The following is a 15764-nucleotide window of genomic DNA, read 5'->3' as shown; positions in this document are numbered from 1 at the left end:
ATTGCTATTTTTATCATTATAACTATTTATATAATGAAAATAGCAATAATGATCTTAGAAGTAATAATGACAATAATAATAATTATAATGACAATGATAATGATATTATTATTTCAATTGCCATTATTAGTATGTAAATTATTGGAATGGAGTTAATTATTACTATTATTGCAGTAATTATCAAGATTATCATTATAACTATAACTATCATTATCATTATTATTGTCATTTTCATTGTCATTATCATCATAATTATCATCATCATTGTCAATAATAAAGGAATAATCATGGAAATCATCATAATTACCTGAATTAATGTTAAAATCCTCATAATTACCTGAATTAATGTTAAAATCCTCATAAATACCATTAAAAAGCGAAAAGGATTTTTTTCGACGATTCTCTCAAAGGGCTGTAATACCCTAGATTTTGCCGTTTTTTCGAATTTTGGGATTTTATTACTTCTGGCCTTTATTTTATTATAAATGGACTGAATGATAATTATCTTCATTATTATCATTACTGTCATCATTTTTATGATTATCGTCATTAAAGTCACTATCATCATGATTATCATTATTATTATCATCATTATTGAAGTTATAATAATTATTATGCTAATCATTATTGCTATTTTTATCATTATAACTAATTTTATAATGATAATATCAATAATGATGATCTTAGAAATAAAAGTGACAATAATAATAATTAAAATGACAATGATAATGATGATATTATTTTTTCTATTGCCATTATTAGTATGGAAATTATTGGAATAGAGTTAAGTATTGCTATTATTGCAGTAATTCTCAAGATTATCATTATAATTATGACTTTATCATTATCATTATTATTGTCATTATCATTGTCATTATCATCATAATTATCATCAATATTGTCAATAATAAAGGAATCATCAGGGAAATCAGCATAATTAACTGAATTAATGCTAGATTTTCCCGTTTTTTTCGACTTTTGGGATTTTATTACTTCTGGCCTTTATTTCATTATAAATGGACTGAATGATAATTATTATCATCATTATTATCATTACTGTCATCATTTTTATGATTATTATCATTATAGTAATTATAATCATGATTATCATTATTATTATCATCATTACTGCAGTTATAATAATCATTATGCTAATTATTATTGCTATTTTTATTATTATAACTATTTATATAATGATAATAGGAATAATGATGATCTTAGAAATAATAATGACAATAATAATAATAATAATGATAATGATAATGATGTTATTTTTATTTCTATTGTCATTATTAGTATGGAAATTATTGGAATAGAGTTAATCAATGCTATCATTACAGTAATTATCAATATTATCATTATAATTATGACTTTATCATTATTATCATTATTATTGTCATTATCATCATAATTATCATCATAATTATCATCATCATTGTCAATAATAAAGGAATAATCATGGAAATCATCATAATTACCTGAATAAATGTTAAAATCCACATAATTACCATTAAAAAGCGAAAAAGTTTTTTTTCGACGTTTCTCTCAAAAGGCTGTAATACGGTAGATATTTCCGTTTTTTCGCCTTTTGGGATTTTATTACTTCTGGCCTTTTGGGATTTTATTACTTCTGGCCTTTATTTCATTATAAATGGACTGAATGATAATTGTTATCATCATTATTATAGTTACTGTCATCATTTTTATGATTATTATCATTATAGTCATTATCATGATTATCATTATTATTATCGTCATTATTGCAGTTATAATAATTATTATGCTAATCATTATTGCTATTTTTTTCTTTATAACTATTTATATAATGATAATAGCAATAATGAAGATCTTAGAAATAATAATGATAATAATAATAATTATAATGACAATGATAATGATGTTATTATTATTTCTATTGCCATTATTAGTATGGAAATTAATGGAATAGTGTTAACTATTGCTATTATTGAAGAAATTATCAGGATTATCATTATAATTATGACTTTATCTTTATCATCATTATTATTGTCATTGTCATTATCATTATCATCATAATTATCATTATTGTCAATGATAATGGAATCATCATGGAAGTTATCATAATTACCTGAATTAATGTTAAAATCCTCATAATTACCATTAAAAAGCGAAAAGGTTTTTTTTCGACGTTTCTCTCAAAAGGCTGTAATACGCTAGATTTTGCCGTTTTTTCGACTTTTGGGATTTTATTACTTCTGGCCTTTAGTTCATTATAAATGGACTGAATGATAATATAATAATGATGATAATTATCATTCAGTCCATTTATAATGAAATAAAGGTCAGAAGTAATCAAGTCCTAAAAGTCGAAAAAAACGGCAAAATCTAGCGTATTACAGCCTTTTGGGAGAAACGTCGAAAAAAAAACTATTTTCGCTTTTTAATGGTAATTATGAGGATTTTAACATTAATTCAGGTAATTATGATAATTTCTATGATGATTCCTTTATTATTGACAATAATGATAATTATGATGATAATGACAATGATAATGACAATAATAATGATAATAATGATAGAGTTATAATTATAATGTTAATCTTGAGAATTACTGTAATTATAGCAATAAATAACTCTATTCCTATAATTTCCATACTAATATTGGAAATAGAAATAATAATATCATTATCATTGTCATTATAATTATCATTATTGTCATTATTATTTTTAAGATCATCATTATTGCTATTATCATTATATAAATAGTTATAATGATAAAAATATCATAATTAGCATAATAATTTTTATAACTGCAATAATGATGATAATAATGATAATCATGATGATAATGACTATAATGATAATAATCATAAAAATGATGACAGTAATGATAATAATGATGATAATAATTATCACTCAGTCCATTTATAATGAAATAAAGACCAGAAGTAATAAAATCCCAAACGTCGAAAAAAAAAACGAAAAAACGCGTATTACAGCCTTTTTAGAGAAACGTCAAAAAAAGACCCTTTTCGCTTTTTTATGGTAATTATGAGGATTTTAACATTAATTCAGGTAATTATGATTATTTCACTGATGATACCTTTATTATTGACAGTAATGATGATAATTATGATGATAATGGCAATGATAATGAATATAATAATGATAATAATGATCAAATCATAATTATAATGATAATCTTCATAATTCCTGCAATAATAGCAATAATTAACTCTATTCCAATAATTTCCATAATAATTATTATAATTGTCATTATTATTTCTAAGATCATCATTATTGATATTATCATTATATGAATAGTTATAATAATAAAAATAGCAATAATGAATAGCATAATAATTATTATAACTGCAATAATGATGAGGAAAATAATGATAATCATGATGATGATAGTAATGATAATAATGATAATAATTATCATTCAGTCCATTTATAATTAAATAAAGGCCAGAAGTAATAAAATCGTAACATTAATTCAGGTAATTATGATTATTTCCATGATTCCTTTATTATTGACAATAATGACGAAAATTATGATGATAATGACAATGATAATGACAATAATAATGATGATAATTATAGTCATAATTATAATGATAATCTTGATAATTACTGCAATAATAGCAATAATTACCTCTATTCCAATAATTTCCATACTAATAATGGCAATAGAAATAATAACATTATCATTGTCATTATAATTATTATTATTGTCACTATTATTTCTAAGATCATCATTATTGCTATTATCATTATATAAATAGTTATGATGATAAAAATAGCAAAACTAATTAGCATAATAATTATTATAACTGCAATAATGATGATAATAATAATGATAATCATGATGTTAATGAATATAATGATAATAACCATAAAATGATGACAGTAATGATAATAATGATGATAATAATTATCATTCAGTCCATTTATAATGAAATAAAGTCAGAAGGAATAAAATCACAAAAGTCGAAAAAACGGTAAAATCTAGCGTATTACAACATTTTGAGAGAAACGTCGAAAGGAAAACCTTTTAGATTTTTAATGGTAATTATGAGGATTTTAACATTAATTCAGGTAATTATGATTTCCATGATTATTCCTTTATTATTGACAATAATGATGCTAAATATAATGATAATGAGAATGATAATGACAATGATAATGATAATAATGATAAAGTCATAATTATAATGATAATCTTGAGAATTACTGCAATAATAGCAATAATAAACTCTATTCCAATAATTTCCATACTAATAAGGGCAATATAAATAATAATAACATCATTATCATTGCCATTATAATTATTATTATTGTCATTATTATTTCTAGGACCACAATTATTTCTATTATCATTATATAAATAGTTATAATTATAAAACTAATAATAATATTTAGCATAATAATTATTATAACTGCAATAATGATGATAATAATAATGATAATCATAATGATAATGACTATAATGACAATAATCATAAAACTGATGACAGTAATGATAATGATGATGATAATAATTATCATTCAGTCCATTTATAATGAAATAAAAGCCAGAAGTAATATAATACCAATAGTCGAAAAAACGCCAAAATCTAGCGTATTACATCCTTTTGAGAGAAACGTCAATAAACTAATTTCGCTTTTTAATGGTAATTATCAGTATTTTAACATTAATTCAGGTAATTATGATGATTTCCCTGATGATTCCTTTATTATTGACAATAATGATAATTAAGATGATAATGACAATGATAATCACAATAATAATGATAATAATGATAAAGTCATAATTATAATGATAATCTTGATAATTACTGCAACAATAGCAATAATTAACTCTATTCCAATGATTTCCATACTAATAATGACAATAGAAAAAATAATATCAATTACCATTGTCATTATAATTATTATTGTTGTCATTATTGTTTCTAAGATCATCATTATTGCTATTATCATCATATAAATAGTTATAATGATAAAAATAGCATTTATAATTAGCATAATAATTATTATAAATGCAATAATGATGATAATAATATTGATAATCATGATGATAATGACTATAATGATAATAATCATTAAAATGATGACAATAATAATCATGATGATAATAATTATCATTCAGTCCATTTATAATGAAATAAAAGCCAGAAGTAATCAAATCCCAAAAGTCGAAAAAACGGAAAAAATCTAGCGTATTACAGCCTTTTGAGAGAAACGTCGAAAAAAACGCTTTTAGCTTTTTATTGGTAATTATGAGGATTTTAATGTTAATTCAGGTAATAATGATGATTTCCTTGATGATTACTTTATTATTGACAATAATGATGATAATTATGATGATAATGACAATGATAATGACAATAATAATGATAATAAATATAAAGTCATAATTATAATGATAATCTTTACAATTACTGCAATAATAGCAATGATTACTCTATTCCAAAAATCTCCATACTAATAATGACAATAGAAGTAATAGCATCATTATCATTTTCATTATAATTATTATTATTTTCATTATGATTATTATTATTGTCATTATTATTTGTAAGATCATCATTGTTGCTATTATCATTATATAAATAGTTATAATGATAAAAATAGCAATAATAATTAGCATAATAATTATTATAACTGCAATAATGATGATAATAATAATGATAATCATGATGTTAATAATAATGATAATCATGATGATAATGACTATAATGATAATAAACATAAAAATGATGATAGTAATGATAATAATGATAATGATTATCATTCAGTCCATTTATAATGAAATAAAGGCAATAAGTAAGAACATCCTAAAATTCCAAAAAACGGCAAAATCTAGCCTTTTGACAGAAACGTAGAAAAAACCCTTTTCGCTTTTTAATGGTAATTATGAGGATTTTAACATTAATTAAGGTAATTATGATGATTTCCATGATTATTCCTTTATTATTGACAATAATGATGATAATTATGATGATAATGACAATGATAATGACAAAAAAATGATAATAATAATAAAATCCTAATTGTAATGATAATCTTGATAATTACTGCAATAATAGCAATAATTAACTCTATTCCAATAATTTCCATACTAATAATGGCAATAGAAATAATAATAACATCATTATGACTGTCATTATAATAATTATTATTGTCATTATTATTTCTAAGATCATCATTATTGCTATTATCATTATATAGATAGTTATAATGATAAAAATAGCAATAATAATTAGCATGATCATTATTATAACTGCAATAATGATGATGATAATGATAATCATGATGATAATGACTCTAATGGTAATAATCATAAAAATGATGAAAGTAATGATAATAATGATAATAATTATCATTCAGTCTATTTATAATGAAATAAAGGCCAGAAGTAATAAAATCCCAAAAAGGCCAAAAGTAATAAAATCCCAAAAGTCGAAAAAAAACGGCAACATCTAGCGTATTACAACCTTTTGAGAGAAACGTCGAAAAACCCTTTCCGCTTTTTAATGGTAATTATGAGGATTTTAACATTTCCATACTAAAATTGGCAATAGAAATAATAATATCATTATAATTGTCATTATACTTATTATTACTGTCATTATTATTTCTAAGATCACCATTATTGCTATTATCATTATATTAATAGTTCTAATTATAAAAATAGCAATATCAATTAGCATAATAATTATGATAACTGCCATAATGATGATAATAATAATGAGAATCATGATGATAATGACTATAATGATAATAATCATAAAAATGACGACAGTAATGATAATAATCATGATAATAATTATCATTCAGTCCATTTATAATGAAATAAAGGCCAGAAGTAATAAAATCCCAAAAGTCAAAACGTCGAAAAAAAACATTTTCGCTTTTTTATGGTAATTATGTGGAATTTAATATTAATTCAGGTAATTATGATGATTTCCATGATGATTCCTTTATTATTGACTATAATGATTATAATTATGATGATAATGACAATGATAATGACAATAATAATGATAATAATGATAAAGTCATAATTATAATGATAATCTTGATAATTACTGTAATAATATCAATTATTAACTCCAATAATTTCCATACTAATAATGGAAATAGAAATAATAATAACATCATTATCATTGTCACTATAATTATTATTATTGTCATTATTATTTCTAAGATCATCCTTATTGCTATTATCATTATATAAATAGTTATAATGATAAAAATAGCAATAATAATTAGCATAATAATTATTATAACTGCAATAATGATAATAATAATTATTATAATCATAAAAAATGACGACAGTAATGATAATAATGATGATAATAATTATCATTCAGTCCATTTATGATTAATTAAAGACCAAAAGTAATAAAATCCCAAAAGTCGAAAAAACGGCAAAATCTAGCGTATTTCAGCCTTTTGAGAGGAACGTCGAAAAAAAAACTTTTCGCTTTTTATTGGTAATTATGAGGATTTTAACATTGATTCAGGTAATTATAAGGATTTCCATGATGATTCCTTTATTATTAACAATGATGATAATTATGATGATAATGACAATGATAATAACAATAATAATGATAATGATAAAGTCATAATTATAATGATAATCTTGATAATTACTGGAATAATAGTAATAATTAACTCTATTCCAATAATTTCCATACTAATAATGGCAATATAAATAATATCATTATCATTGTCATTATAATTATTTTTATTGTCATTATTATTTATAATATCATTATTGCTATTATCATTATATAAATAGTTATAATGATAAAAATAGCAATAATTATTAGCATAATAATTATTATAACCAATAATGATGATAATAATAATGATAATCATGATGATAATGACTATAATGATAATAATCATAAAAATGATGACAGTAATGATAATAATGACGATAATAATTATTATTCAGTCCATTTATAATGAAATAAAGGCCAGATGTAATCAAATCCCATAAGTCGAAAAAACGGCAAAATCTAGGGTATTACAGCCTTCTGAGAGAAACGTCGATAAAAAACCTTTTCCCTTTTTAATGGTAATTATGAGGATTTTACCATTAATTCAGGTAAGTATGATGATTTCCATAATGATTTCTTATTATTGACAATAATGATAATTATGATGATAATGACAATGATAATGACAATAATAATGATGATAATGACAAAGTAATAATTATAATGATAATCTTGATAATTACTGGAATAATAGCAATAATTAACTCTGTTCATATAATTTCCATACTAATAATGGCAATAGAAATAATAATAACATCATTATCATTGTCATTATAATTATTATTATTGTCATTATTATTTCTAATATCATCATTATTGCTATTATCATCATATAAATAGTTATAATCATAAAAATAGCAATAATAATTAGCATAATAATTATTATAACTGCAATAATGATAATAATAATGATAATCATGATGATAATGACTATAATGATAATAATCATAAAAATGATGACAGTAATGATAATAATGATGATAATAATTATCATTCAGTCCATTTATAATGAAATAAAGGCCAGAAGTAATCAAATCCCTGAAGTCGAAAAAACGGCAAAATCTAGCGTATTACAGCCTTTTGAGAGAAACTGAAAAAAAAAAACATTTTTCGCTTTTTAATGGTAATTATGAGGATTTTAACATTAATTCAGGTAATTATGATGATTTCCCTGATGATTCCTTTATTATTGACAATAATGATAATTGCTATTATCATTATATAAATCGTTATAATGATAAAAATAGCAATAATAATTAGCAAAATAATTATTATAACTGCGGTAATGATAACAATAATGATAATCATGATGAGAATGACTATAATGATGATAATCATAAAAATGATGACAGGAATGATAATAATGAAGATAATTATCATTCAGTCCATTTATAATGAAATAAAGGCCAGAAGAAATAAAATCCCAAAAGTCGAAAAAACGGCAAAATCATGCGTAATACAGCCTTTTGAGAAAAACGTCGAAAAAACCCTTTTCGCTTTTTATTGGAAATTATGAGGATTTTAACATTAATTCAGGTAATTATGAGGATTTTAACATTAATTCAGGTAATTGTGATGATTTCCATGATTATTCCTTTATTATTGAAAATAATGATGATAATTATGATGATAATGACAATGATAATGACAATAATAATGATAATAATGATAAAGTTGTAATTATAATGATATTCTTGATAATTACTGCAATAATTGCAATAATTAACTCTATTTCAATAATTTCCATAGAAATGATAATAACATCATTATCATTGTCATTGTAATTATTATTATTGTCATTATTATTTCTAAGATCATCATTATTGCTATTATCATCATATAAATAGTTATAATGATAAAAATAGGAATAATAATTAGCATAATATTTATTATAACTGCAATAATGATAATAATAATGATAATCATGATGTTAATGACTATAATGATAATAATCATAAACATGATGACAGTAATGATAATAATGATAATAATTATCATTCAGTCCATTTATAATGAATTAAAGGCCAGAAGTAATAAAATCCCAAAATGTCGAAAAAATGGCAAAATCTAGGGTAATACAGCCTTATGAGAGAAACGTCGAAAAAAACCCTTTCGCTTTTTAATGGTAATTATGAGGATTTTAACATTAATTCAGGTATTCATGATGATATCCATGATTATTCCTTTGATATTGACAATAATGATGATAATTATGATGATAATGACAATGATAATGACAATAATAATGATAATAATGATAAAGGCATAATTATAATAATAATCTTGATAATTACTGCAATAATAGCAAAAATTAACTCTATTCCAATAATTTACATACTAATATTGGCAATAGAAATAATAATATCATTATCATTGTCATTATAATTATTATTATTGTCATTATTATTTCTAAGATCATTATTGCTATTTTCATGTCATAAATACTTATAATGATAAAAATAGCATTAATAATTTGCACAATAATTATTATAACTGCAATAATGATGATAATAATAATGATAATCATGATGACAACGACTATAATGTTAATAATCATAAAAATGATGACAGTAATGATAACGTCGAAAAAAAACCTTTTCGCCTTTTAATGGTAATTATGAGGATTTTAACATTAATTAAGGTAATTATGATAATTTCTATGATGATACCTTTATTATTGACAATAATGATGATAATTATGATGATAATGACAATGATAATGACAATGATAATGATAATAATGATAAAGTTATAATTATAATGATAATCTTGAGAATTACTGCAATAATAGTAATATATAACTCTATTCCAATAATTTCCATACTAATATTGGCAATAGAAATAATAATATCATTATCATTGTCATTATGATTATTATTATTGTCATTATTATTTCAAAGATCATCATTATATCTATTTTCATTACATAAATAGTTATAATGAAAAAAATCTAGCCTATTACAGCCAATTGAGAAACGTCGAAAAAAAACCTTTTCGCTTTTTAATGGTAATTATGAGGATTTTAACATTAATTCAGGTAATTATGATGATTTCCCTGTTGATTCCTTAATTATTGACAATAATGACGAGAATTATGATAATAATGACAATGACAATAATAATAATAATAATGATACAGTCATAACTATAATGATAATCTTGATAATTACTGCAATAATAGCAATAATTAACTCTATTTCAATAATATCCATACCAATAATGGCAATACAAATAATAACATCATTATCATTGTCATTATAATTATTATTAATATCATTATTATTTCTAAGATCATCATTATTGCTATTATCATTATATAAATAGTTATAATGATAAAAATAGCAATAATAATTAGCATAATAATTATTATAACTGCAATAATGATGATAATAATAATGATAATCATGATGCTAATGACTATAATGATAATAATCATAAAAATGATGACAGTAATCATAATAAAAATAATAATAATTATCATCCAGTCCATTTATAATGAAATAAAGGCCAGAAATAATAATAAAGTCCAAAAAATGGCAAAATCTAGCCTTTTGAGAGAAACGTCGAAAATAACCCTTTTCGCTTTTTAATGGTAATTATGACGATTTTAACATTAATTCAGGTAATTATGATCATTTCAATGATTATTCCTTTATTATTGACAATAATGATGATAATTATGATGATAATGACAATGATAATGACAATAATAATGATATTAATCATAAAGTCATAATTATAATGACGATCTTGATAATTACTGCAATAATAGCAATAATTAACTCTATTCCAATAATTTCCATACAAATAATGGCAATAGAATTAATAATAACATCATTAACATTGTCATTATAATTATTATTATTGTCATTACTATTTCTAAGATCATCATTATTGCTATTATCATTATATAAATAGTTATAATGATAAAAATAGCAATAATAATTAGCATAATAATTATTATAAATGCAATAATGATGATAATAATAATGATAATCATGATGATAATGAATATAATGTTGATAATTATAAAAATGATGACAGTAATGATAATAATGATAAAAATTATAGTTCAGTCCATTTATAATGAAATAAAGGCCAGAAGTAATAAAATCCCAAAAGTCGAAAAAACGGCAACATCTAGTTTTTAAGAAAAACGTCGAAAAAACCCTTTCCGCTTTTTAATGGTAATTATGAGGATTTTAACATTAATTCAGGTAATTATGATGATTTCCAAGATGATTCTTTTATTATTGACAATAATGATGATAATTATAATGATAATGACAATGATAATGAAAATAATAATGATAATGACTAATTATAATTATAATTATAATGATAATTATGTCATAATTATAATGATAATCTTAATAATTACTTCAATAATAGCAATAATTAACTCTATTCCAATAATTTCCATACTAATAATGGTAATAGAAATAATAATAACATCATTATCATTGTCATTACAGGTATTATTATTGTCATTATTTCTAAGATCATCATTATTGCTATTATCATTATATAAATAGTTATAATGATAAAAATAGCAATAATAATTAGCATAATAATTATTATAACTGCAATAATGATAATAATAATTATTATAATCATAAAAAATGACGACAGTAATGATAATAATGATGATAATAATTATCATTCAGTCCATTTATGATTAAATAAAGACCAAAAGTAATAAAATCCCAAAAGTCGAAAAAACGACAAAATCTAGCGTATTTCAGCCTTTTGAGAGGAACGTCGAAAAAAAAAACTTTTCGCTTTTTATTGGTAATTATGAGGATTTTAACATTGATTCAGGTAATTATAAGGATTTCCATGATGATTCCTTTATTATTAACAATGATGATAATTATGATGATAATGACAATGATAATAACAATAATAATGATAATGATAAAGTCATAATTATAATGATAATCTTGATAATTACTGGAATAATAGTAATAATTAACTCTATTCCAATAATTTCCATACTAATAATGGCAATATAAATAATATCATTATCATTGTCATTATAATTGTTTTTATTGTCATTATTATTTATAATATCATTATTGCTATTATCATTATATAAATAGTTATAATTATAAAAATAGCAATAATTATTAGCATAATAATTATTATAACCAATAATGATGATAATAATAATGATAATCATGATGATAATGACTATAATGATAATAATCATAAAAATGATGACAGTAATGATAATAATGATGATAATAATTATTATTCAGTCCATTTATAATGAAATAAAGGCCAGATGTAATCAAATCCCATAAGTCGAAAAAACGGCAAAATCTAGGGTATTACAGCCTTCTGAGAGAAACGTCGATAAAAAACCTTTTCCCTTTTTAATGGTAATTATGAGGATTTTACCATTAATTCAGGTAAGTATGATGATTTCCATAATGATTTCTTATTATTGACAATAATGATAATTATGATGATAATGACAATGATAATGACAATAATAATGATGATAATGACAAAGTAATAATTATAATGATAATCTTGATAATTACTGGAATAATAGCAATAATTAACTCTGTTCATATAATTTCCATACTAATAATATCATCATAATAAGTATCATTGTATAATTATTATCATAATTATTGTCCAAATTACTCTCATAATTACCATTATTATCGTCATTATTGTCATTATTGATGGGGTTATCATCAAAATCATCCCAATTAGCAGAATTAATGGTAAAATCATCATAATCATCATTTAAACTGGAAAAAGGGGGGTTTTCGACTCATCTCTCAGAAGGCTGTATTTTGCTAGATTTCGCCGGTTTTTCGACTTTTTGGATTTTTCTCCTTTTAGCCATTTTCTCATTATAGATGGGCTTTATAATGATAATTATCATCATTATTGTCATTATCATCATCATTATTATCATTACTGTCATTATTGCCCTAATTACCCTTAATATAGTCATTATAATAATCATTATCTAAATTATTAATGTCATTTTCATCATTATAATGATTTTAATAATGGTATTGACAATAATGATAATTCTTGAGATAATAACAATAATGATAATGGCCGGGATGTATTTAATTTTATTTTTATTTCTATCATTGTCGTTATTATTAGTGTTATTAGTAGGAAAATCATTAGAATATTGTTGAGTATTCTTATTATCGCAATTATTAGGCAAATCATCATTATAACTATCATTATATAATTTTTATCATAATTATTGTCCTAATTACTCGCATGATTATCATTATTACCGTCATTATTGATGGGGTTATCATCAAAATCATCCTAATTAGTAGAATTATTGCTAAAATCATCATAATCATCATTTAAACTGGAAAAAGGGGGGTTTTCGACTCATCTCTCAGAAGGCTGTATTTTGCTAGATTTCGCCGGTTTTTCGACTTTTGGGATTTTTCTCCTTTTAGCCTTTTTCTCATTATAGATGGGCTTTATAATGATAATTATCATCATTATTGTCATTATCATCATCATTATTATCATTACTGTGATTATTGCCCTAATTACCCTTAATATAGTCATTATAATAATCATTATCTTAATTATTAATGTCATTTTCATTATTATAATGATTTTAATAATGATAATGGCAATAATGATAATTCTAGAAAGAATAACAACAATAAAATTTATTATAATAACAATAATAGCCGTGTTATAATTACTTTTATTATTATTTCTCTTATCATTGTCGTTATTATTAGTGTTATTAGTAGGAAATTATTAGAATTGTGTTGATTATTGCTATTATTGCAATTATTACGCAAATCATCATTATAAGTATCATTGTATAATTATTATCATAATTATTGTCCAAATTACTCTCATAATTACCATTATTATCGTCATTATTGTCATTATTGATGGGGTTATCATCAAAATCATCCCAATTAGCAGAATTAATGGTAAAATCATCATAATCATCATTTAAACTGGAAAAAGGGGGGTTTTCGAGTCATCTCTCAGAAGGCTGTATTTTGCTAGATTTCGCCGGTTTTTCGACTTTTTGGATTTTTCTCCTTTTAGCCTTTTTCTCATTATAGATGGGCTTTATAATGATAATTATCATCATTATTGTCATTATCATCATCATTATTATCATTACTGTCATTATTGCCCTAATTACCCTTAATATAGTCATTATAATAATCATTATCTAAATTATTAATGTCATTTTCATCATTATAATGATTTTAATAATGATACTGACAATAGTGATAATTCTTGAGATAATAACAATAATGATAATGATTATAATAACAATAATGGCCGGGATATATTTAATTTTATTTTTATTTCTATCATTGTCGTTATTATTAGTGTTATTAGTAGGAAAATCATTAGAATATTGTTGAGTCTTCTTATTATCGCAATTATTAGGCAAATCATCATTATAAGTATCATTGTATAATTTTTATCATAATTATTGTCCTAATTACTCGCATGATTATCATTATTACCGTCATTATTGATGGGGTTATCATCAAAATCATCCTAATTAGTAGAATTATTGCTAAAATCATCATAATCATCATTTAAACTGGAAAAAGGGGGGTTTTCGACTCATCTCTCAGAAGGCTGTATTTTGCTAGATTTCTCCTGTTTTTCGACTTTTTGGATTTTTCTCCTTTTAGCCTTTTTCTCATTATAGATGGGCTTTATAATGATAATTATCATCATTATTGTCATTATCATCATCATTATTATCATTACTGTGATTATTGCCCTAATTACCCTTAATATAGTCATTATAATAATCATTATCTTAATTATTAATGTCATTTTCATTATTATAATGATTTTAATAATGATAATGGCAATAATGATAATTCTAGAAAGAATAACAACAATAAGATTTATTATAATAACAATAATAGGCGTGATATAATTACTTTTATTATTATTTGTTATCATTGTCGTTATTATTAGTGTTATTAGTAGGAAATTATTAGAATTGTGTTGATTATTGCTATTATTGCAATTATTACGCAAATCATCATTATAAGTATCATTGTATAATTATTATCATAATTATTGTCCAAATTACTCTCATAATCACCATTATTATCGTCATTATTGTCATTATTGATGGGGTTATCATCAAAATCATCCCAATTAGCAGAATTAATGGTAAAATCATCATAATCATCATTTAAACTGGAA

The sequence above is a fragment of the Penaeus vannamei genome, chromosome 24, assembly GCF_042767895.1.
Source record: "Penaeus vannamei isolate JL-2024 chromosome 24, ASM4276789v1, whole genome shotgun sequence".
Taxonomy (NCBI): Eukaryota; Metazoa; Arthropoda; class Malacostraca; order Decapoda; family Penaeidae; genus Penaeus; species Penaeus vannamei.
The sequence above is the reverse complement of the archived record's forward strand: the minus strand, read 5'-3'. Positions refer to the sequence as shown.